At 36.9% G+C, this 25,471-nt stretch overlaps 1 protein-coding gene across 11 annotated transcripts in view; it reads left to right on the plus strand.

Annotated features, from left to right (window-relative positions):
• syt1a (synaptotagmin Ia) overlaps positions 1 to 25,471 on the plus strand; it is a 325,194-nt gene that overhangs the window by 190,612 nt on the left and 109,111 nt on the right. For 2 of the 11 annotated variants that reach the window (XM_005164872.6, XM_005164874.6), the window contains exon 1: positions 24,808 to 24,972. The exons of the other annotated variants lie outside the window; for them this stretch is intronic. The gene's annotated coding sequence lies outside the window, so the exon portion shown is untranslated. Of the gene's footprint in view, positions 1 to 24,807; positions 24,973 to 25,471 lie in introns of those variants that run through there. 11 annotated transcript variants of the gene reach the window in all.

Consider the following 25,471-nt stretch of genomic DNA (forward strand, 5'->3'; position numbering starts at 1 on the left):
TGTTGTTTTTGAACCCAAATAAGGACTAAAGGTTTGCTGTGTGTACTTTTTCATTAATTTCTGTAAGTGAATGTAAGTGCTTTTCATATAATATGTGAACGACCTCTACAGCTTTACTAGCTTTTTATTTCCTTAAAAGAGAATGACGTCAACGGAAACTTTTTGTCGTACACCACGCTCACCTTTGGTACTCATTTGGCATTACAAAAGCAAGCCCGATAAAGGTGACCCATACCGACCCGTACTATATTGTACTATACCACTCAATGGAAACGGGGCATTAAATAATAACAAAACATTCAATAACTTTAGTTTTCAGTTCACATTTTTATTATGAGCTTGCAGCATGAGTAGGCTATACATGTTGTTATGAAGAGAACAGAGAATTGTGCATTCAACACCATACAAAGATGTTTAAAGGACGCTTTAAATTAATCAAAAGTGATGTTATAGACGGGTCACAAAACATGATAATGCCACAAGAAATTATATTTTCTATTCATCAGAGAAAGCTGAAAAAATATAATATGCTGTTTCCAACGTTATCTATTTTATTTATTATTTGTTGTACTTTGGATCAGTGCATGCAAGTTTGGTGAGCAAAAGAGACTTTAGAACTATTTTAAAAGAATGATTCCAGAATTTATGACCTGTAGTGTACAATGCAATATTTACCTTGATCTGCAGAATTATTAGACACAAAGTCACTCCAAATAGAGTAATTCTCTATATAATTAAGCCAAATATATATAATTTTGTTCCGAAACTCACTTTTTATGAGTTTTTTAACATTACAATATCCCAAATTTAAAAAAAATTATTTAGATTTTCTCTGTTGTGATGACATAGGTAAAGGAGCCTAATCATTTCTTAGTATAATAAATTGAATTTGCCTTCAGGGCTATACCCTGATATACCACTAAGTCAATCACCAGGGATATTTCTTAAAAATAAAATAAGCACAACCTACAGAAATATACATTTGATTCAGCGCATTTGCAAATTGTAATTCATTAGTTTGGACAGATGTATTTTATGTGAAAATTATACCTGCATTTTTTTTTTTATTATTCTTGCTGAGCGTTCTCATTGACCTGCTATGTATATCGCAAAAGTAAATGGGGTCAATTTGGATTTCATGGGGACTTCAACAAAAAGAAGTGTTATTGATTCTTTCTGCAATGACCCACTTACATGTTTAAGCACGTTTTCCCATTATGAAGGTTTCCGCACACCACTGCTGTGTTTTACAAGGAATCTATTGATGTCCCGTTGCTGTGGGACAGGGCAATTCGTTTAGGCATCATGATGTATTACCAAGGCCTGACTGTGTTGTTGGGTCATTAGTTTACTTAATACTGGATCCTGGGGAGTGCTAAAATACTATGTTCTCTCACACATGCATCACCTGCTGCGCTCTTGTGTGTGCTATAGGACACTATTTTTCTTTTCTTGAACAAAAGCCTCTTGGAAAGAGGAAAACCAATATGTGCTATGATGAATTAAACATATAGAAGTGGAGTTTAACCTGGTTGGTCTCATCTTCTCAGAATGACAGGTAATTAGGGATGTGACGTGCATTTTAATAGTATCGCCTGGCAAAGAGAGCAAAGGTGAGTTCATTCCAACACTTAGTTCACTGCTTTGGAAAGGCTGCTTTATTGTGGAAGTTACTGTGAAGATGTATGGAAGTTGTTCATTTCAAAAGCCAGACTTTTCATTGATGTCAAATGGCACCAGTTGGTGAGAGCTTTAGCCAAGAGGAAGAATATAAGTGGGAAAACAACTGAAATTGTATATTGGCCTCAGACTTGTGGGCAAGTTTATTAGTACTTTTATAATCCTATATTGTGTTTTCCATTAAGGAAATTAGTTCTGAATGATTCATTTTACCACATTACCACATATTATATATACTCTACCTGGAGGAGTAGTAAAATACATGTAAAGTCTGTACACACACACACACACACACACACACACACAAACACACACATACAAATTATTTGTAACCGTATTAATTACGTTATGGTTACAATTTATATAGATGATAAGCTAGTTCCAATTGATTTTGAATAATATTTTAGATTATCTGATTGATAAATTTAAATTTTAAAGTCATTTCTATTCAGTTAACTGTGTGTGGTCTGAAGCAACGTGTAGTAGTGCTCATCATCAACTAAGGTTGTCAAAATGAATTGTTTCTTTGATGTGCCGGAATGTGGACGATTTGATATGAGTTCAGTAATAGAGCATAACCACTTATAATGTACGGACATAATTTATATCATATACACTATGTTGTGGTAGCTTACTATGACGAGGGACGTGACTCACTAAAATTACTTAAAAAGCAGAAAGTATAGAAAAATCACTGCTTGTGAGTTTGCTGGTACAGTCTTTCAGTCTGACCCTGAAGTACAGTAGGACTCGGCAGGTAGGGAGGAAATAAAAACTAAAAAGCTCCATCTCTGCTTTTCTCTCTCACACACACACACTGTGGATCTTTGACCTGAGTTTTCTCCACTGTGTCCATTATGGATCAGTTGTCTGTGTCTCTGCTCTGTGAACACCACTGACCGTTACAGCCAATCACAGCCCTTTCTGTTGGGCATGTGAACCCAATGGCCAATCATAGGCTTTATAGAACTCACTCGACAAAGCTCAAAAAGCAAGCGGGGTTACTATTTATGTATGCAAGTTCATCGTCTGATTCATCGAGAACAGATGATTCTTTTGAATTAACCATAAATTAATCATTGATTATGTTTACCCAAAGCCAGTGTGAAATGATTCACTAACCGGATGATCTGGGCATTGTAGTGAACTGTGCTTGTTCAATGATATTGAACTGTCACAGCATTAATTGTGATCAATGTTGCTTTGGCTGTCAATGTTGACTCAGCTTTTATTTATTTATACTGATTGCTTTCCTGTAAAATTTGACTCTTGTACATAGAGATAATTATCAGGGAAGTGAGCACTCGTCACAAAATTTGGTCCATTCAATGAGTAAAATCAACTGTATAGCTTGGAGAACTGCACCAATTGTCTTGGCTACTTTTTAATATAATTAATAATGTAGCCACAGCCATTTCACAAGACCGGTTACTCACTGAAGCTAAGCCGGCCTGAGCCTGGTCAGTACCTGGATGGGAGACCACATGGGAAAACTAGCTTGCTGTTGGAGGTGGTGTTAGTGAGGCCAGCAGGGGGCACACAACTCCTGACAAGAGCCTAATGCCCCAGTATAGTGAAGGGGACACTATACTGTCAGTGGGTGCCGTCTTTCGGATGAGAGGGTAAACCGAGGTCTTGACTCTCTGTGGTCATTAAAAATCCCATGACACTTCTCATAAAGAGTAGAGGTGTAACCCTGGTGTCCTGGCCAAATTCCCTCCATCGGCCCTAACCCATCATGACCTACCAATCAACCCCATCCACAGAATTGGCTCTATCACTGTCCCTCCACTCCACCTATAGCTGGTGTGTGGTGAGCGCTCTGGCGCTGTTGTCCTGTGGCTGGCATTGCATCATTCAAGTGGATGATACACACTGTTGGTGGTGTGGTGAGACCCCACTCATGATTGTGTATGGCCATACACAACAAATGTGCTATATAAATACAAGAAGTAACATGTTTGGTGTGTTTGGTTTGGAATTGAAGTATAGCTTGCAGCATGAAACAGCACAGTATTCCATTCACTTGTGTTACATAGCTTAAGCATTTCAAAGTATTTTAAAGTATTGAAATACATTGCTAAGTACTTTTGATAGCATGTATTTTATAAATTGTTGTGAAATACATTTTAAAAGTAACTATCCTAGCCATGGCCTTAAGTTTGAGATTTTTTATATCAAGCCCATAATAAATTGATTTGTTACAAGATTTTGCTTTTTAATAATGTAATAAAAACACATCCTCAACAACATGACAAAGCAGCACAGCATATTTTCATAATAGTAATAGATACAGTAGTAATAAAAATGCATCCTCAAATCAGCATTTATAAGGAATTTTGAGACTGGAGTAAAACTCTCTGTAATAAGTCACATTTGTATATTCAATCAATGTATTATATTTTTGACAGCATAAACTCTTGGTATTCCCCGAACTGTTAAACTGTTCTCCAAATCATTTTACACTTCTACACGTCTGACCTGTTGTTGTGTGAGTTGTGCTCTTCTTTCCTCTTTCTCTTCCCTCAGGCTTGCTCTCTCCATTATTCTAAGTTAAGTCACTCATCTCTGTCTATCTCTTCCTTCTCTTAGCACTTTGTGTTCTTCTTTCATGACAGTCTAGCACTTTAAATTGAAGCTTGTTTGTTTGCGTTGAAGCATCTAAATGCATCTTTCAGACCCACTGTTTCTAGTGGTCTTGAATCCACAAACACTTGACCGAGCATCACTCTTGGCCAATGTTTTCAGATAAATTGACTTCAAGGCTACAGTTGAAGAAACTCCAGAAGTCACAATTACAGCTTGAGGGGGCTGATTCTAATGCGCTGCTTCATTACATGGACAGGATTTAACCGGATGTTGCAACAGTTGTATGCATGATAATTTAATTATCAGACTCTCGACAAACACGTTTAATGAGTGCTCTCCAAAGCCGACCTGATCCTCGGCCCAATCCACAGCTCCAAGCCCCACACAGACATAGTCTAACCTGTGCAGACAGCACACTTTTTTATGCCAGTTTTTGCATTATAATTGGATCAATCAACGTGACACTTTTGTAAATTTTCCACATCTTTTAGTTTATTCATAAATGAATAAAAATGTTTAGGTTTATGTAACTGTCGTTTTATAGTTTTGTTTTAGCTTAACTGTGAGATATTTGTACACTGTAAAACCCAACAGTCAACTTTATCAAATGAAATGAGTGTAGTTAACTCAAAATTTACTGAAAGTTAATTCTACTAATTTAAAAAGAGTTTTGAACTCAGTGTTAAGGGTAATGAGTTAATAAAAATTCCTCATTACTTCAACTTAAATGGAGTAAGTTCACAGCACTGATATAGATTAGTTATTAACTCAAATGGTTTGTTGCAGTCGGTTTCCTCTAACAATTTAGTTGGCTTAACCTATTGGGTTTTACAGCACTCAGTTGGTTTGAGTTTTCTTCATTTATTGGGTTTTGTGCTTAAATTGCTTCTTTTACTCAAATGGATTAAGTTCACAGTACTCATTTGGATTTGTTTTTTAACTGGGATGGTTTGTAATCGGTTTGCTCAAATGTTTGAGTTACCTTAACTTTTTGGGTTTTAAAGTGTAGTTTATTTAGTGTTATATTATTGTTGTTGTTGTTGTTGTTGTTGTTTTCATATCAAGTTTAAATGAATGATCATTAAATAAAAACTATTTGTTTTAGTTATTTTTGTACACATTTTGATCCCCTTTCATATAGCGTCATTTAAAGTATTATTTGATTATTTGAAATATATTTTTATATTTCAGACTGTATTGTGAAGACTTGTTGCTTTGGGGTGGAATATGTTTAGGCAGGACAGGTCTATTTATGTACAGTCAGGGTCATAAATAATGGGACATCGACACAATTCTGATGCTTTGGGCTCTTTACATTTTTTTTATCTGGACCTTTTATCTGCTCATTGTAATTGGGATATTGAGGAAATGACACACACCTAGACATGGAACAGCTTAGAAGCCAATTGTCCAATTACTTTTAGTCCCTTAACAAGTGGGAGAAACATGCAAACTGTTGTAATTCCTACAGCGTTCACCTGATTTGGATGTAAATACCCTCAAATTTAAGCTGACAGTCTGCAGTTAAAGCAAATCTTGTTTGTTTCGTTTTATTCGAATGCATTATTTTGGTGTATAGAGCCAAAATGTAAGATTCGTGCCAATGTTCCAAGATTTATGAATCTGATTGTAGCTCATTTAATACACAATGGTTTTACATAGTATACAAAATCTGAGCAGGTTTTGCAATCAAACTATATAGGGCCCTATCATACACCCGGCGCAGTGTGGCGCAAGGCGTGACGCAGTAGTCTTTTGGTAGTTTGGCGCAAGATTCATTTTGAGGCGCTGCGCTGTTTAAATAGCAAATGCATTAGCGCTCATTTTTGCGCCCATAGGCGTTCTGGTCTAAAAAGGAAGGCGTTCTGAGGCGGACCGCTGGCGCGTTGCTATTTTGAGAAACTATAATAGATTTTTCATTAGACCAAAACCAACCCGGTCTAAACTCCGGCACAGAGTTGCGCCTCGCTTACGCACTGCTTAATACGCACAAGAGAGCAATAGGCAAATATCTTTCCATATGAAAAAAAATTAAATATTAAGGATATATATAGGATATAATAAGAATAGATATAGGATATAAATATAAAGGATTAAAATATTACAAAACATTATTTTCTAGCCTACATAAATATGAAAAACCACTGCTTTTATGTCTTCTTCATCTCGGGAGGCTTTTTCAGTTCATTCATAACAATTTGCTTTTGTATAAAGTTATTATTATTAGCAGTATTATTTATTATATCCATATGTATATTTGTTTTATTAAAAACAAGCTCAGATTTGCCCACCTGCAGGTTTTAGACCATATGGGGCAAAGCATGTGTTTTAGGATATAACTCAGGTTTTGAGCACATTTTGCTATTATTATTCATTTATTCGTTTGCTGAAAATTAGAACTGAATTTAGAAATAGTTTTAAAACGAATATTTGCGCTTAACAAACAAAAGTATTTATTTATAGACTAATTGATGTCTGTGCGTAAAGGTTTCCCTATCCAAGAGCAAAAGTGAAAGTGATCCATTATCTCTCATTCTCACGCAGTAGATGCTCTGTTTATGCTCTGTTAACTGTTTGCTTGTGAAATGCTCATTTTTTCCACTTATACTTACTTTGCGTCCTGTAAATAGCGAATGCGCTCTTGGCGCGACGCAGCTGACTCTTAAAGGGAATGGGAGATGAGACTTGGTTTATTGTTAAAACACACCTACAACTCATTAAGAAAATAAACTCAACCCTTTTAGACCATGCGCCGAAGCTCAAGGCAGATTTCCCGTCCCTAAATTAGCAAAAACGCGTCCTGACACGCCCTGAAAGCATTTGCGCCCTGCGTTTTGCGCTTTGCGCATGGACTGTCAAAATAGAGCCCATAGAGTCTAAACCATGTTATTTGTATAAAAGCAAGCACTCTGTGGGAGCGTATATAAACAAGAGTCTTTGTTTGCAGTACGACTGTGGAACTTCCATCAGTATGAGGTCATCGGGTCAAACTGGGGCCATGAAAAAGTCTTAATTACTCACCCTGAGTAGAATGGCCAATGAGTCGGCTCTTGTAGACATTAAATCACAGCAGCTCACTTCAGCTCTGATGCCTCCATTAAATTGATCCCAGTGGGACTGAATCCCTCAGTCTTTTTTCTCTATCGCACAGAGCACAGGTGTTTACCAGATGCTGGCCGACAAAGGAATCCTACTACATTTAGATCTTTGAAGACCTTTGCTTTCATCTCCAACTATTAGCTTTGTGCTGGAATAAGTCCTTAACAGCAACACATAGTTTTCACAGGCTAGAATTCTCTTGTCGACACTTGCAAGAAACGGTTGATTTATACTTTTACATCTTATTTGACTAGATCTGCATTAATTAAGTAGGGGAGCCAAAGATTGGAAGTATGATTACAATAGACGTCCTGGACGTTCCCTCTCTCGTACACTTCATTAGCATCCAAACATCTGCAGTGTGTCCTCCTCTCCTGTCAGAAACAATGGCCTCCGCAGGTGTCAGGAGGAGAAGAGTGGGAGTGTGAGCGCATGTTTGTATGTTTGCGCCTAGTTTGGTAGCATTCGCCAGCGACAACTCTGAAATGAACACCTGCGTTCGGTGAAGAAAAATATGGATGGTTCCCAGGCATCCAGGACAAGACAGAAAGAGACAATGAGGGAATGATGAAAATAAAGCTGTTTCGCTTGAGTCTGGCAGGTTGATGCTCCTGGCGAACGGGAAGCATAATTAAACTATCAGAAGTAATTAAGAGAGGTTTCTCTGCCTAAAATGCATTTAAAATCTCCTGCATCTATCTGCTCCAGATCCACACGCAAACACGGCTCTATCAATTCAGCTCGTTTTAAACTGATTATAATTGCCAGTTTCGAAACGATGTCTACAAAATCGGGCAAAGCCACCATGAAACAAGCTTACAAATGTCTGTCGTGTGACATCCAAGTGTTCTAGGTAACAAATGAAGGGGTGAATGTGCTTCTTATTCTTGTCAATTAAACCTTGCGCAAAATGCAAAAATGCATCTCTCAAGGGTTTCCATTCATTAGCAGTGGCCTAATGGGTGTATTGTGCATCTCAGAGAGCATATATTGTATGGAAGTTGAGAACAGGCAAGCACTCATGTTAATGATGCTCACTGGGTGCATCCAGTTCTCACAGCTTAAAGTACCCTTGACCTTTTGTGGGGCTGAGAGTCCTCTTGCTCAGGAGACATGCTTTGATCAAGACCTTCCCTCCATTTCCACTCTTTCTCTATGCATTCTTCATTCGTCTTGGTCTTTTTCTTGCTGGAGACATATTTTCAAGATTGTTTTATTCATCAAGGAGAGACTCATTCTGCAGTTGTACATTTGTTGAGGATAAGAATTTTGTCTGAGCCAAGAGGTGATTTTGAGTTTTAGTTTTGAGACGAGTGGCATTCAAAGTATCTTTAAAAAGACAAAATTATTAGCTCTACTTAGAATATTTAGTTCTGTTCAATTGAGATAATTTAATATCTATTTTCTAATTAATCATTTATGTTGACAGTACATAGTATTTTACTAGCTATTTTACAAGATACTAATCTTCAGTTTAATGTGCAATTTTAAGGCTTTAATTGGGTTAACTGGAGAAGTCATTGGAAAACAGTGGTTTGTTCTGTAGCCAATCAAAAATTCTTAAGGGTTCTTATAGTATTGACCTTAGCAGTTTTTACTTTTATGTTCCTGTCAAACTAAAATAATTGATAAATATTCTAAAACTTGCGAAGTATTCTAGCAAGATGCACACAAATGCAATGTTAAGACCAAACACAAGCTTCTTTATTTTTTATTGTTTACATTTTCAATGGACTTAATCTGTAAAAACAGTACATTTCCAATAATTAATTGATTAATACATCTATTAATACTGAACTTTGATCCTTGAAATCACCTGTTTAAATGTGTTTTGTCTTATTATTCTATGTATAAACTGGTTTAACGTACCTATTTTACTAAATGCTAGGGTTGTCGTGATAATATTAATTCACTTTATGGTACTATACTAGCTGGAGTATTGTGATACCAAGTAGTCTTGCAATACTGTAATTCATAACTCAAATTTATGAAATAAAGAAAATTGTCAGAAATGCTATATTTAATACGTTATAATAGGCCAACTTGAATTGAATTATAATTCTCATATTATTGAAACAAGCATTTAAACATCACTTCATCCAAAATGTTGTTTTTGTTTATTTTTTAGATAAGTGACCAACAAAAAATACATTAAAATCAAGATACAAATTATACTGAATAAAATGTGTTACAAAAAGATCAAATTAGGCTATACAAGTGGTCAAAAAAAATTTTAATTTCAATGTTTCCTGTTGCTCTTTTGGCTTTGTCATGTTTTTTTTTTTTTTTTTTTAGAATCATATTGACAAGATCAGAAATGAACAGATTCAGATGTGTGTTTAAATATAAATTTATAATAGACTATTGCACATTTTCTGACGCTTCAGTTCGAACACACATCTGAATCTGTTCATTTCTGTTCTTTAAAGGCATGAATTCTACATAGTTTTGCAACCTTAAAGGGCTCCACAGACTATTCAAATAAAGTGGTCTGTTGTTGCATAAACGTGGGAGCATTTTAATGACTTTTTTACATGCAACATTATGTAGTAGATAGACTGTAGAATGAGAATACTAGTGTTCACAAACTACAGTAGCGCCGCCTTTATTTTGGAGCCATAATATCACGAAACTACCATAGTACCGGTAACCCTACTACATACAGTACTATGTTCAACATACATATACAGTACATACTGTATATGCAGGAGATATGTGTTAATTGGTCCCTACCTTCTCTTAATCACACCAGCTTGGAGTTCCTGTTACACTTTCACTCTCTAAACTGCAGTAATAAACGCCACACCATGACAAGTGCTAATATTGGAGAAATTCAGCCAATATAAGATTTAATGACAAGTAATATTATTTAAAAATATACTCAATGTAACAGTGATACACACAATAGGCAGTGTGAAGGCAATATGAAATGTACGTTTGATTTAGTGGTGCATTCTAGGGCTGTTAGGCACCAAGTTTACGATTGACAAATGTTGCACTAGTTTTTACGACATGTTCTATGTGTCAGCCCAAGCTAGGCTTGTTTTAGTGGCAGTTTGCCCAATTCTTCGTTCAAACCGTGGCTGATGTTCAGCTTATCAAATGAGTCAGTGTACGAGAATAAAAGCAAAACAGATTAAAGTGAGCTAAGAAGTCAAGAGTCTAATTTTACCTCATCTTATATGAACAGTAATACTTGAATATTTTCATAACATTAACTACCCAGGATAAAGACAGTAGCCCTTTTCACACATACAGACCTTTCCGGAAATTACTGGCAATTATCCGGAAACGTCTGTATGTGTGAACAGGCCCTTATTGAAAATACTGGTAAATTCCTTCCGACAATTTTCCTTAAAGAGAAGTTGTAACATTACCGGTAATTTGCCGGAATGCTGCGCTGTGTGAGCGCAGGAGGAAGATCGCTGTAAATAGTGTGCTCACGTCAGCACGTTCTAGATGTGAAATGTCTACTTTAGCCAATCAGAACACTCAGATGCATTCACGTCCGCTTGGTTTATGAAAACAAAAGACTTGGAATATTTTTCCAGACACATTTAGCTGCTAGTTGTTAGTCAGATAATGTTTTTAGGATTTTTCCTTCTGCCAACTGTGTAAAAAATATGAATATAATGTGTATTATAAACCGCTGTTTGTTTACCTTTAAGCTCTGATGCATGTGCACGTGAAGCAGCTGGTGAGCACCAGCACACACACATATTATGTACATTTCGAAATGCGAAAGTGTCTCTCTATAAGTTTTCATCAAAGTTGTTCACAATACTTATCCAGTTTGTAATGAAGTCAAATGTTTACAAATACAAGTGCAACCTTGTAGAACTCATTTTTGATGTCAGAATTTACCGGTATTTTGGAATGAATGTGTAAAACATCCTTGCCTGTGTGAACAGTGCTTTTTTGAATTTACCAGTAATTTTCTGGATATTTACCGGTCTCACTGTATGAAAGGGGCTAGTGTTTGATAACCAAAACCTTAGCAAGTGCTCCTTTGTTTATACTTTGTAAATCTGCAGTCCTAGTTTTTGGTTTGTTTGAACAAAACAAATATGGTTAATCTCTTCAACACATATGCTAGCTTCTAGTCCTTTTTGGTGAGTTCAAGTGCAGCTTTTTGGCTGAGGTTTGCAGTGTCACAGCCTTTATGTATCACTCTCTACAGCGTCAGACTTGTACTGGTAATAGATATAATTAGCCTTTGACTTGACTATGTTATCAAACAGCTAATAATGTGTTGCTAATGTTACACAGTGTTCCCCTTTGCCATCTCAGACAGCTACCTTCTAGAAATTAACATCCTTAAGTAGAAAAGCTTATACTATCAAGAGAGTGAGATTTATGAACAGCCTTGATTTCAAATGGATTGGTTATGTTTGTGATGGTAGGAAACAGCAGTTTCAAATCATGCTTTTAAGAAGGAATTTTGTCCTTAAGCATATCATTAAATTGTATAATGTATGTTTAAAATGACATTAAAAACACCAGATAGACATAAAGCAATGACTCATCTACATTATTTAATTTAGTTTTAATTATATTGTAATTTTTGTTTTTGATCTCTTAGCCACTGTAAACACTGAACAAATTTTTAACATATCAACTTTATATTTCATGTCACCTGATTATTATTTCTGAATTAAGCTGAGAGGTTTATAATATGCTCTGATCAGATTGCTCCTGCAGCCCTGGCTATATTTGCGGGTCTCATATTCAAGTCAGTCTTGGATTATGAAGATTCTTTTTGCCTGTATGAACTTCTGTTGTAAATGAGAATTGTCGGCATGGAACATTGACTAAAGCCTTTTGTTCATGTTTGCAGTGAGCGCGCAGACTCAACAATGTCTTGTTTGAAATAGGCAGCATTTGTTTTCCCTTGCACATTCTCATTTTCTTTTCTTTTGACTTTCTTTTTCTCACTTTCTAATATGAGAGGAGTCAGTGAGTTGGCACTCAGTTGTGGTTAGCAGGTGTAAGTGAGCTCTGTGTTCCTGGTTTACCTCATTAATGTGGCAGCTGAGAGCTCCATTCTTAATTTATTTTTCTGTGCTAACGCAGACCTCCTCTGTCACCAGCACATCTGAGATTATTGTATTAAGTACTCTTCTCTAAACCATTTTTTAGAATCTGTCTGCTTTGCTGATTCCTGGCAATCGGCTTCAGGATGAGCTGATGCCCTAGTTGCTCAACATGCTCTTGCAAGAAATGGTCTTGAGTCTGTTGACAGTAAGTTTTTGGACAGGCAACTTGATTTCTGATCTGATTGGATATAACTGTACATAATGTAAAACTGTATATGACCAATGTAATGGGAATACATACATAATATAGTTTCATAAAAGAGAATGACATGAAAAAATTAATTTCTAAAATTAAATGAAGACATTTACCCTACATTGGTCTTTACTAGGGATACACCAGAATGAAAATTCAATAGTCAATTTTGCCAATAGCCAAAAATACATGTAACAATGTTGCAAAAATTCAATGTTGGTCACAATGATTAATTTTAATTTTGCCAGAAATCATTACATTATTAAGTGAGGGAGTTTGCTTCATGAAGATATTTTAAAATTTTTTAGCTGTAAATACAATTACCGACCAATTTATTAGGTACATGTTACTAGTTCCGGGTTGAACCCCCTTTTGCCGTCAGAACTACCTTAATCCTTCGTGGCATAGATTTAACAAGGTACTGAAAGTATTCTTCAGAGATGGTCCATATTGACATGATAGCATCACACAGTTACAGATTTGTCAGCTGCACAATCATGATGTAAATCTCCTGTTTCACCATATCCTAAAGGTGCCCTATTGGATTGAGATCTGGTGACTGTGGAGGCTATTTGAGTACAGAAAACTCAATGTCGTGTTCAAATAACCACTCTGAGATGATTTGCGTTTTATAACATGATGCGTTATGCTGCTGGAAGTAGCCATCAGAAGATGGGTACACTGTGATCATAAAGGGATGGACATGGTCAGCAACAATACTCGAGTAGGCTGTGGTGTTGACACGATGCTCAATTGGTACTAATAGGCCCAAAGTGTGCCAAGAAAATATCCCCCACACCAGTACACCACCACCATTAGCCTAAACCAGTGGTCACCAAACTTATTCCTGGAGGGCCGGTGTCCTGCAGATTTTAGCTCCAACCCTAATCAAACACACCTGAACAAGCTAATCAAGCTCTTACTAGGTATACTTGAAACATCCAGGCAGGTGTGTTGAGGCAAGATGGAGCTAAACCCTGCAGGGACACCGGCCCTCCAGGACCAGGATCGGTGACCCCTGGCCTAAACCGTTGATACAAGGCAGGATGGATCCATACTTTCATTTTGTTGACAGCAAATTTTTACTCACCGTCCGAATGTCGCAGCAGAACTCAAGACTTATCAGATGAGGCAACATTTTTTTAATCTTCTATTGTCCAACTTTGGTGAGCCTGTGCAAATTGTAGCTTCTATTTTCTGATTTTAGCTGGCAGGAGTGGCACCCGATGTGGTCTTCTGCCACTGTAGCCCATCCGCTTCAAGGTTCGCTGTGTTGTGTGTTCAAAAAATGCTCTTCTGCACACCTCGGTTGGAACAACTGACACTTAAATCAAAGACACTTAAATCATCTTTCTTCCCCCTTCTGATGCTCAGTTTAAACTAATAGTCTTGACCATGCCTACATGCCTAAATGTATTGAGTTGCTATTGATGTATTGGTCAATTAATTAAATGTGTTAATGAGCAGTTGGAAAGGTGTACCTAATAAAGTGGCCGGTAAGTGTATATCACAACTCAATTTTTGATGCGTAATATGAATTGCTAATCAGTTCATTTAGACAACGTTAAAGGCAAACTTCTTAATAGTAAGATTTTATTTAACCCTTAGATTGTATATGTTCAAATAGTTGTATCTGAGCTAAATATCGCAGTAGCGCCAATCTTTTTGAGTCCTGGGAGAATGTGCAAACTCAACACAGAAATCCCAACTGACCTAGCCGGGACTCAAACCAGCAACCTTCTTGCTGTGAGGCGACAGTGCTAAACACAGAGCTGCCGTGCCGCAAACTACATATGTGGATTTATTAAAATGAATCATGGAAAAAGAATCTGTTGGCAGGCTCTGTAAGTCTGTAAATCAAACACTGATTGTTGATATGCTTAATTATATGATCAGCGTTTTAGCACTGCTGCAGTTCGTATTTTTTTCCCCTTGCATAATGATCTTGCATAAAATTAGGTGAATGAAAATTGATTTTTCAAATTGTAATGATTAGTAATTGTTGACAGTTGAGTGACTGATTCATTGTTAATCTGATTAATGGTTCAATCAACTGCTTTAATGTGAGCAACAGCACTCTCCAACAGAAGAATGCTACTTTTAATCACTTTAAGGCAAATACCTTGTCAAATTAAAATCAAATTTAATTTGATTTATGGTCAACATATTTCATCTGTGGTCTCATTATCTAAAGATTTTTACAGATGCAAAGTCTATCAATAACATAAGAGAGACAGCGCTAGGAACACACACAAAGATTTTCTCAGTATGGATTCTAGCAACATACAGTGACTAAATCAATGTGAAGATGTCTTAAGCCTTACATTGACACAGTTATAAGTCATTCTAATATTCACAAAGTGATCATATATCGAAGATCTATTGGTCTTTCAGTAGTCCATATAATATCTCAATATTGCCATGGGTTTAATAATAAAAAATACCATATTTCCATGGAACCATGTGCATTATTTATGTATTATACTCACAGTTTGTTAGCAATTGTGAATATTGATATCTAGGCCAAATAATAAATATTTTCTTTGAAATAAAAAACAAATTACACCATACAATAAGATCTTTCCCAGTTTAAAAGCTCCTTTGTTATAACCCTGACTGGTGTTTACTCTGTATACAGGCATTGCCATGGTAACAGATGCAGCAATGGGAATTGAGCTATTATTCCTTAGAAGAGAAGAAGGGCTCAATCAATTAGCCACCAAAGAAACATCTGACCTGAGATCACAAATTGCAGTGCCTTTTGCGATGTGTTTTAGTGTGCAAGTCTGGTTCAAAGGTCATGCATTTTTCATTTTAAAGCAGTCGTCCCCAAGAGGGCAGTATTATGCACAGTGTAAACTGCAAAGCGATCAGCTGTCACTGATTACGCAGCGGGTTCCATCCTGATACTTACCATCGAGTGATATGTAAGATTTGATAGTGTTCCTCTATTGTTTTACTCCATGAGCAATCCATCATTTGCAGTGCCAGATATTAGTGGTTGCTCTGAGAAGGTTGTGTGCATTTGCTGAGCATGATCAGGTGACACAGGCAGTGCATATAGATCTAGTATGCTGAGAGATATGGCAGACATACCCATGTGGCTTGAGATAATAATAGCTTTGAAGAAACATAAAGGTGAAAAAATAGCACACTCCCCCCAACTTGGATCAATAAGCCTACATTTATGTGGCAAGCATGCGCACGTGTCGCTGTCATTCTCAACTTTCCTTTTTCTCCACCAGCCAGTTGGCTGACTCTCAATTTTCTCTGTCAAAGAGCTCAGTATAAACCATCTACCTGCAGTGCACTGTGAGATCCAATACACATCTGTTTAAATAAAAAAATAAGCCGAGAGACACGTCCCCCTCGAAAGGTTTGCTGTTTAGAGCAGACGGCTTAACAAGGGTAATCATTAAGCTTTGAGTCTGTTTGTGCTGGGTTTGATTTCCTGCCTGGCTGCCTGTGTAAGCACACACACTTTCTGTTCCATCAATATCATTCCACACACTTCATCATATCACATTTATGGAGATGGGTGTATGTTGTATTAGCAACATATTGTTTGATGGTGAAAGATGGTTTTGATTTGCATCGATTGCAGTTCCTTTATTCACATAAATGTATATACAATCCGAATATCCGTTTAAAAATCATATCTGTTTTTAACCAAAAGTCATTCCACACATATCAGTCTTGGATTATTATAGTTTGTGAGATTTCTGTTTTCCAATCATTTTCCCCATAATTGCTGGTGTATAAATAGCTGTTCTATACTGATATGCCTCAGAAACACAGAGCAATACTGTGATGGCACCATTGTTATGATGCCTGTATGATAGATTTACTTAGCAATGCAGTGTTGATAGGTTGTTCACACAATATTTATTTATTTATTTTTTTGTCTCCTCTCTTTGGCAAAGACATTTCAAAGTTAGTGAGGGAACTGGTAGGATCTGAAAATATCAAAATGTTTGTTTTTTTCTAATCTTAAAGACACAGTATGTAACTTTTCACCACAAGAGAGTATGTTTTTTTTTTTTTACAACAAACAATTTTACACTTTGATGATACTGTAACCGAGTGTGTAATCATGAAAGTTTGTGGTCTTTATTACATCCTCCAGGACTCAGAAATTGTTTTTATGGATGATCTAAAGCAGTGGTTCCTAACCTTTTTTTTGCCTAAGGCCCCCTTTTCCCCTGGAAAATATTCTAAGGCCCCCTTCCACATTTAATAATATTATCGCTTGTATACGTTTGCAGTAATGATGATGCTTTTTTCAAACAAATAGTATGTTTATTACTATATCTAGATATTCTTGTGAACAAATAATAGCCTAATGTAAAATATAAAAGCAAAACATTAGTAGGCCATTTGTGACTGAAAAAAGCAAGCCTTTAAATTGGCCTGCAAATGGGTTGCGGATCCATTCTTTAGCAGCTCAAGGGTCGTTCACTAGGCATTTTCCCCATTAGCAAAGAAACTTTCCAAAGTCTGTCTCTTACTCATCTTGCTGCTTGTGGGGTAAATTCGGGCGCTCAAGTGACCAAGATGTAGCCAAGAGAATACGATCATTTTTCAAAATAAAGGACTTTTCAAAATAAAAGATCGTTCAGACTCAGATAATGAATCAAACGGAAATCCACAGACCGGCGGTTGAAGACCACTGAGCTAGGGGATAAAATGAACTAAGGCAACATGATCATTCTACTAATTATTTACTGCTAAAAAAAATTTTTTTAATATGTACACGACCCCCCACAAAGACCCCCCAGTTGGAAACCGCTAAGTTAAAGTATTCAACACTTTTTAACATGGTAGAGTAGTGAAGCAGAGTAAGCCTAAAAGCTGATAAAATGTAAAGAGAAAGCTGAAACAATTGCTTATGAGAGACAAGCGCGAATGAGCCTGAGACAAGCATGAGTGAGCCTAAAAGCAGCTAAACTTTTATTATACCACTGTCTACCACTTTAGGCTCTTTCAGTCGTGAACACGTTGAGTAGATTTGTTTTATTATACAATTTAATATACACGGTGGGCCATTTAAATGGATAAATCTTAATCAAACTTATTGGGAATTTCACAATTACAACTTGGTTTTAACGTAACTTTATTCTTTCATGAGTTATTTAAAAGCTCCCTTACATACTAATGTGCCACAAACAGGACAATAATATCACCAACCATTCCCATTTTGTTAAGGTGTATCCATATAAATGGCCCACCCTGTTTATTATACATACTGTGCTGTTTAATAAACACACAACACATTAAAGGTGCTGTATATAATTTTTTGACTCGACTAAAGCATAAAAACCAGCTATGCAGTGGCTCAGTAGGTAGTGCTGTTGCCTCACAGCAAAAAGGTTGCTGGTTCGAGCCTCGGCTGGGTCAATTGGTGTTTCTGTGTGGATTTTGCATGTTCTCCCTGCATTCGCATGGGTTTCCTCTGGGTCCTCCAGTTTTCCCCACAGTCCAAAGACATGCGGTACAGGTGAATTGGTTAGGCTAAATTCTCTGTATTGTATGAGTGTGACTGAGTGTGTGTGACTGAGATGGGTTGGACAGTAACAGTTTCCAAAATAAGACACGGATTTAGAGTTCCTTACTAGAATAGTTATATATTTTTCTGATTTATGTACTTACATTATTTCAAATGCTTCATAGCATGTTCAAATTTAATTTCTATAATACCAAACAGGAAAATCAGAGTGTATGGCATTATTAGCATGGTGGCACAAGACATGGTCCTTGACACTTGACAAATTTGAACATTCTTAGAAACATTTGAAATAATGTAAGTACATAAATCAGAAAAATATATAACTATTCTAGTGGTTTCTGGATGCTTTAATGACAAAATCCTACATATTGTCCCTAAATAATGAGCATGTCATGGTATTTTGAACCATTTTTGTGAACTGGTTGTTCTGGTATGTAATCGACACTTCAATTGAATCAATCCTTAATGAACAATCCCAAATTTTTCATTACAGTTGTAAAAAAAAAAGACAGTTCTCGTTGACGTCAAAATATGAAAACCACAAGTTTATTGAAGACATAAAAGGATCATAAACACTATATAACATGGTGAGAGTATACACGAAAATCGAAACCTGACCTGTATCTGTGTGCGAGTTCAGAAGCTGAGTGGATGTCATTAATGGCCAACAGCTTATTCTATTGCTGAGAGGCTTTTGCTAATGTAAACTGTCAGATAGAACATATTGCTGCCTGAAGCGCACATGTACAACGGAAAAATGAACCGTCACAGCATGAGATCGGTATTAGTTGGAGTGTGAAAAAAAATGGGAAGAGAATGAGGTCAAGAGGGAGAGAAACAAAGAGAGGGAGAGGCAGAAACTGATATGGCACAAAGAGAGTGATTTTGGTATTCCATGCATTGAACCTGAGTGCTCTGAAGTGTGTAGAGTGAGTGATGCGGAAGTTCATTCAACCTGCGGTAAGTCCACCCCCTCTTCCTTTTCCCTGTTTGTGGACTGAGGCAGTGATGAGTGTTCCTCGTGAAGGGCATGACCTTCATGACAATTCAAACCATTTTTATTCTAATGCCTCCATAAGGCGGTGCAAAAAATCATTAACAGAGCACCTGAAGTCAATTCAACAAAAGCACAAAATAGCTAATAAAAAAAATACCTATGTTTAAATCCCATTACTAGCAATAATGTTGTTGTATATTGGTTTGTCATCAAGCTGAGCTCATGCTGTGTTTATTACAGTGGCTTTTTGGGTCTCTTTGGCCCAGCACTCCACCCCCAATCCCCCCTCCCAGACCGAGCATCTGGACCAGGGGAGGGCCAGGCAGCTGCTCCGGGCTTACTGTTCATTTGCATACAGTTTCTTTGGGAATGCCCTTGACTGACTCCTCTAGGGGACGTGGGCTGCATCTACATTACCGAGAGAGGGAAAGAGAGCAAGGAATAGCAGCTTTAGGAGGCATTCACACAAGATGTGTTCTTTGGTTCAAAACAGTTAGAGAGCATGAATTGCCTTTATAGGCAAACATAAATATGCTTGTCCTGCAGTCATATTCAGATCCTTATCACTGTTGTTAGACATTTGCTTTATTTACAGCACTGCAACCTGGACAGCAAATATTGTAACTATTTTAATTGTGTTTTAAATGTCTTTAAGTCAGAATTACAGCATTAGCCCCCCTAAATTATTAGCCCTCCCTGTTTATCTTTTCCCACAATTTCTGTTTAACGGAGAGAACATTTTTTCAACACAATTCTAAACATAATAGTTTTAATAACTCATCTCTAATAATTGATTTATTTTATCTTTTGCCATGATGGTAAATAATATTTGACTAGATATTTTTCAAGACACTCATATTCAGCTTACAGTGACATTTAAAGGCTTAACTAGGTAAATTAGGTCAACTAAGCAAGTTAGGGTAATTAGGCAAATCATTGTATATCCATGGTTTGTTCTGGAGACAATCTGAAAAATATAGCTTAAAGGGGCTTATATTTTTTTTTTTACCTTAAAATGGTTTTTAAAAAATTAAAACTGCTTTCGTTCTAGCTGAAATAAAACAACTAAGACTTTCTACAGAAAAAAAATATTACCAAACGTACTATAAACATTTCCTTGCTCTGTTAAAGATCACTTGGCAAATATTTAAAAAAGAAAACAAATCAAAGGGGGGCTAATATATCTGACTTCATATATATATATATATATATATATATATATATTAGGGTTGGGCATCTAAGCTATAATGCCGATCCGATACGCATCTCGATACAAAGAATACGATCTGATATATTAGCGATACATTTGTGACATATTGCGATGCAACACGATACGATTCACACCCATATCACGATACGATGCGATAATTCAGCACTAACTAATTAAATCAAGTTTATGAGATTATGTGAAAGAGGATGCTGTGCCATTGAATGAGTTTGATTATTTATAAACCAAGCAAAACCAAGACTTTTTTTACAAACTGGCTCTTCTCTCAGAGCCAGAGTGTCAGTTTACAGTAGAGGGCCATTTTAGAACATATAGCACATATTATTTATATATATACATATTATTTATTTATATATATATTATATATTAAATATATATATATATATATATATATATATATATATTTGCACTCTTTCAACATAAATAAATTTAGCATTGCACAACAAGAATTGTGATTTAACTTTTCAACTATGAAAACAAGTTTTACAAAGATATATTTTGCCACTGATTATTCAAAACTTAAGGTCGTGAACTAGCAGTGTTATGCTGCGTTGAAACATCACTGTCACTGTAAACAACAGGCTAATAAAAATATAACAAACCAGCAATCTTCTTGCTGTGAGGTGGTCAAACTACCCACTGTGCCACCGTGACACCCAATTATTTTTATCATTATTATTATTAATATTATTATTATTATAATTAAATAAAAATTAACAGGAGGAGGTGTTTAAAACCTTCGTTCTCCGTGACACTAGGCTGAATATCTTTGCAGATGAACAATGCAATAGCATTCGTTATTGGCGTAGAGCGAGCAGAACTGTTGCGCATGGAAAAAAAACTTGCAATGCTTTTCTCACCACTTTTGGAGCTGGTTGAAGCAGTGCGAAAGCCGGGGATGCAGAAACACTGGAAGATGCTTTCACAACAACACCGAGGCGCCGCTTCAAGTGAGATATCAGATTAGTCGTACTGCCCGCGTATTTTACAGATGCGCGGCACATTTTGCAAATTGCATCTGTCCTGTCATGTCGTCCATCCTTAAATCCATAATGTTGCTTGCCATACTTTAGATTTAAAACTCAGTGGGGAATAAAATGTTTGTTTTGCTTCTCGCGCTTTCTGAGGGCGCACCACTAGCTTCATCCGCACACCTGATACACTGAGTTGTAGTGTGTGCACATCCGCAAATCCGTTGCTAAGGCTTACTTTATGTAGGTCGATTAAATTATGCGCCAAAAACAGGTTGACAACACTTGTTAATAAATAAAAAATACATTCTATATCAAAAATATAAGCTGTATCTCGGAAAAATCGATACATCTCGCAAAAACCGATGCATCTCGATTTGCTTCCAAAATTTCATTCATCCTCTGCTGCTCAACCGATGCACTCGCATCGTGCACGCGCATGACCGCGTATCGATACATATCGGTTAATCTTCCCATCCCTAATATATATATATGCAGTGGGTAGCACGTTCGCCTTACAGCAAGAAGGTCGCTGGGTTGCTGGTTCGATCCTCGGCTCAGTTGGCGTTTTTGTGTGGAGTTTGCAAGTTCTTCCTGCGTTCGCGTGGGTTTCCTCCGGGTACTCCGGTTTTCCCCAAGCTAAATTGTCCATAGTGTATGAGTGTGTGTGTGTGAATGTGTGTGTGGATGTCTCAGAGATGGGTTGCGGCTGGAAGGGCATCCGCTGCGTAAAAAACTTGCTGGATAAGTTGGCGGTTCATTCCGCTGTGGTGACCCCGAATTAATAAAGGGACTAAGCTGACAAGAAAATGAATGAATATATATATATATATATATATATATATATATATATATATATATATATATATATATATATATATATATATATATATATACTATTAGAGTTTAGATGAAAAACCCTTTATATAATGTTATTAAGGTTATTAGCTGATATATAAAATTTGTATATCTTTATATATAATAAAGTAGATTTTCTTTTTGCGTCAAAACCAGCTAATTCCACTTGAGCTTTTTCCACAAAAACTTCTTAATCCACCTATTGGGACAAGACAGTGTATTTAGTTAAAAATCACTAAGGATGCAAATAGAAGTTATTTTACCAAACATGAACACATTACACACACCACCTAAAATTGAAAACGCATAAATCTGTCAAGTAAGTTGCTGCTCATTCTGCTGTGGTGACCCCTGATAAATCAGGAACTAAGCCAAAGGAAAATAAATGACTGAAATCTGTCAATTGAGTCAATAACATTAAAATTTACATTAATTAAATCTTAACAATTTATTGTCATGGCAAGGCAGTGGCGCAGCAGGTAGTGCTGTCACCTCACAGCAAGAAGGTTGCTGGGTCGCTGGTTCAAACCTCGGCCCAGTTGGTGTTTCTGTGTGGAGTTTGCATGTTCTCCCTGCCTTTGTGTGGGTTTCCTCCGGGTGCTCCGGTTTCCCCCACAGTCCAAAGACATGCGGTACAGGTAAATTGGGTAGGCTAAATTGTCCGTAGTGTATGAGCGTGTGTGTGAATGTGTGTGTGGATGTATCCCAGGGATGGGTTGCGGCAAGAAGGGCATCCGCGGCGTAAAAACTTGCTGGATAAGTTGCCGGTTCATTCCGCTATGGCGACCCCGGATTAATAAAGTGACTTAGATTAAATGCAAGTAGAACCGTGTAAACATTGTAAACTAAGTTTGTTAGATTCAAATAATGTAGCTAATGTAAAATGTACAGTGCAAAACATTGTGATAAAAACATTTTGAAGTGTATAAACATTAAAATGAAGTGAATAAAAAAACATAATGCCCTTGCCCACAGCTATCATAACATGCTATGTGTAGAATGCAAATACTATAAAAAATGATCAATTCAAATATCTTGGTGTACTGCAAGTAGAACAGAGCAAAACATTGAGAAACATTATTATCTGGGCAATGTCCATATATATATAAACGCTTATCAGACAGAGTATAAAGTAATACAAATAACATATATTTTTATACATTATATTTATCTTTTAAAAAATAGCTTACATTAGTAAATAAAACACACAGTAGGCTACTTTGCAAAAAATGGATGTCTCTCAGACACTTTTAGAAGTTGTCATTTATTCATCTTCTCCATACTCAAGGTCTTGATTGTAACATCTCTTTTTCATCTTCTCTGTTTATATCATGTTACAGCATCTTGTTTACCTTCACCTTTTATGAAATGGAGTTGCTGTTTACTGTATAGTAAATCAGATTCAAAGTAGCGTCGATGCACAAAACAACATTATGAATGCTTGCTACTCTTCCGACTGTATAATATGTTTTTTTCTTATAATGTAGAGAGTTTTGAGGTAAGGGATGTTTCATTTGCCATTCAGTGACAGTCGGACAATCTCATGCAGTACATCAAACCTTATATTCAAAAAATATTGGAAAATTTAAACCTGAATCCTAATAAAAGCTAGCTTAACAGCGTGATGCTACATTGGAAACATTATTCGATTGGCTCTTTCTGATTGGTTCTTGGGACATAGAGGCTTTTGCCAACAAACTGATATTTCTGAATGGGCTGACGCTGAGATTTACAAGATTTGGAGCAAAAATATTTGTTGAACATGTTACTGCGTGCCTAAAGCATTCGCTTAATGCCATTACCTCATTTTTGGCGGAAGTGGCGTTTAGCGGATTTTTGCATCTGAACTCTTCATATATATAGTCAAGTGTTTAACGCCAGTAAAGCAACCCACCATTCCTTTGTTACTAGTTTAAAATTTACTTTATTTCTTGTGAGCTGTTTTGTGTAGTAAATCAAAACCCGTATTCTGTAAAAATCAGTGGTTATAATTTGCAGTTAATTTTCAGTTCAATTCCTGAAGCTAATTTAATTTTTTCCTCTTCCCAACATGACACGTTGCTCATATTTTGATGATTTAATCAAACTAATAAAGCAGATATTGTGTAAATGTCCTCCCTAAACACCACTTATCAACAGTGTATGGATGAAATGCACACACATTGTACGTCATGGTTGTAACCCTATCCAAACAGATCTGTGATGCAGTTTTGGGTCATGTCCCACTGGTTGAGAAGCTCTCCTGCATGCTGTGTGTACTGAACAGTATACAGTTAATTACAAGCTGGTGCTGCATTCCAAATACAGCTTGGGTTATGCTCATCTCTTTCTGGGAAGACAAAAGGATAGGAAGAGCATGTTTGTTGAGTAAAGAAACAAAATGTATGTACAAGAGAGTGTATGTGTCACAGCGAATGAGTGAGTGCCTAGAGAGAGAGAAAGAGAGAGAGGGAGAGTGCGCATGTGTGACGGGAGAGAATGACAGCGTGTGTGAAAGAAAGATAGGAAAAGGGAGGGTGTTGGGGGTAGGTGGGCGGGAAGACGAGTAGGAAGGCTGAGAGAGAGAGAGAGAGATTCAGCGCTGCGTGTCAGAGCCGTGTGTAAGAGAGAGAGAGAAGCGCGTGTGCACAGGGCATCCGTATTTCTACAGGACAAACGGAGGTGTTTTCACTCAATTCTATTTCAGCCTCCACCTCTTCTGCCTCCCGCCATCAAGCGTTGAATAAAAAACCCAGGAGTGACTACAGTTCGCCAGGTAGGGACATTTAACAGTACTGAGAACAGTGTTTCTCTTTGTGTGTCTTCCAGTGTGTGTTAGTTAACTATAACCTCAGTAACTTCAGAGACGCTGCTGTTAGTTTCAAAGACTTGGAGTGAATTAGATAACGATAACTGACTGTGTTTATGTTCTATACTACGTGCCTGTGTGCATGCATATGTGTTTGGTTATATGCACAGCCTTTGTATTCAATTACCGAGTGAAAACAGTCCATAATAGCACTCAGCAGAGCGTGAGACACATTGCTTCCTACCTCCAGTGCCTCGTGACGGCTGATTCCTGGAGGAATAACTTCCTGCTGTCTGCTGCCGCGCTCACTACTTCTGACATCGGCGATGAGGAGGTCATCTCCAAACTGTTTTCTCCCTGCCCAGCCGTTTTCTGTGAAAGCTGTCAGTTTTTGAGCTGCTCGAGGGTCTTTCTAGACATGAGTGTTGTTTACAAAGCGCATCTGAGAGGATGCTTTGTCTAAAAA

The sequence above is a fragment of the Danio rerio genome, chromosome 4 (assembly GCF_049306965.1).
Source record: "Danio rerio strain Tuebingen ecotype United States chromosome 4, GRCz12tu, whole genome shotgun sequence".
In the NCBI taxonomy this organism is placed as follows: Eukaryota; Metazoa; Chordata; class Actinopteri; order Cypriniformes; family Danionidae; genus Danio; species Danio rerio.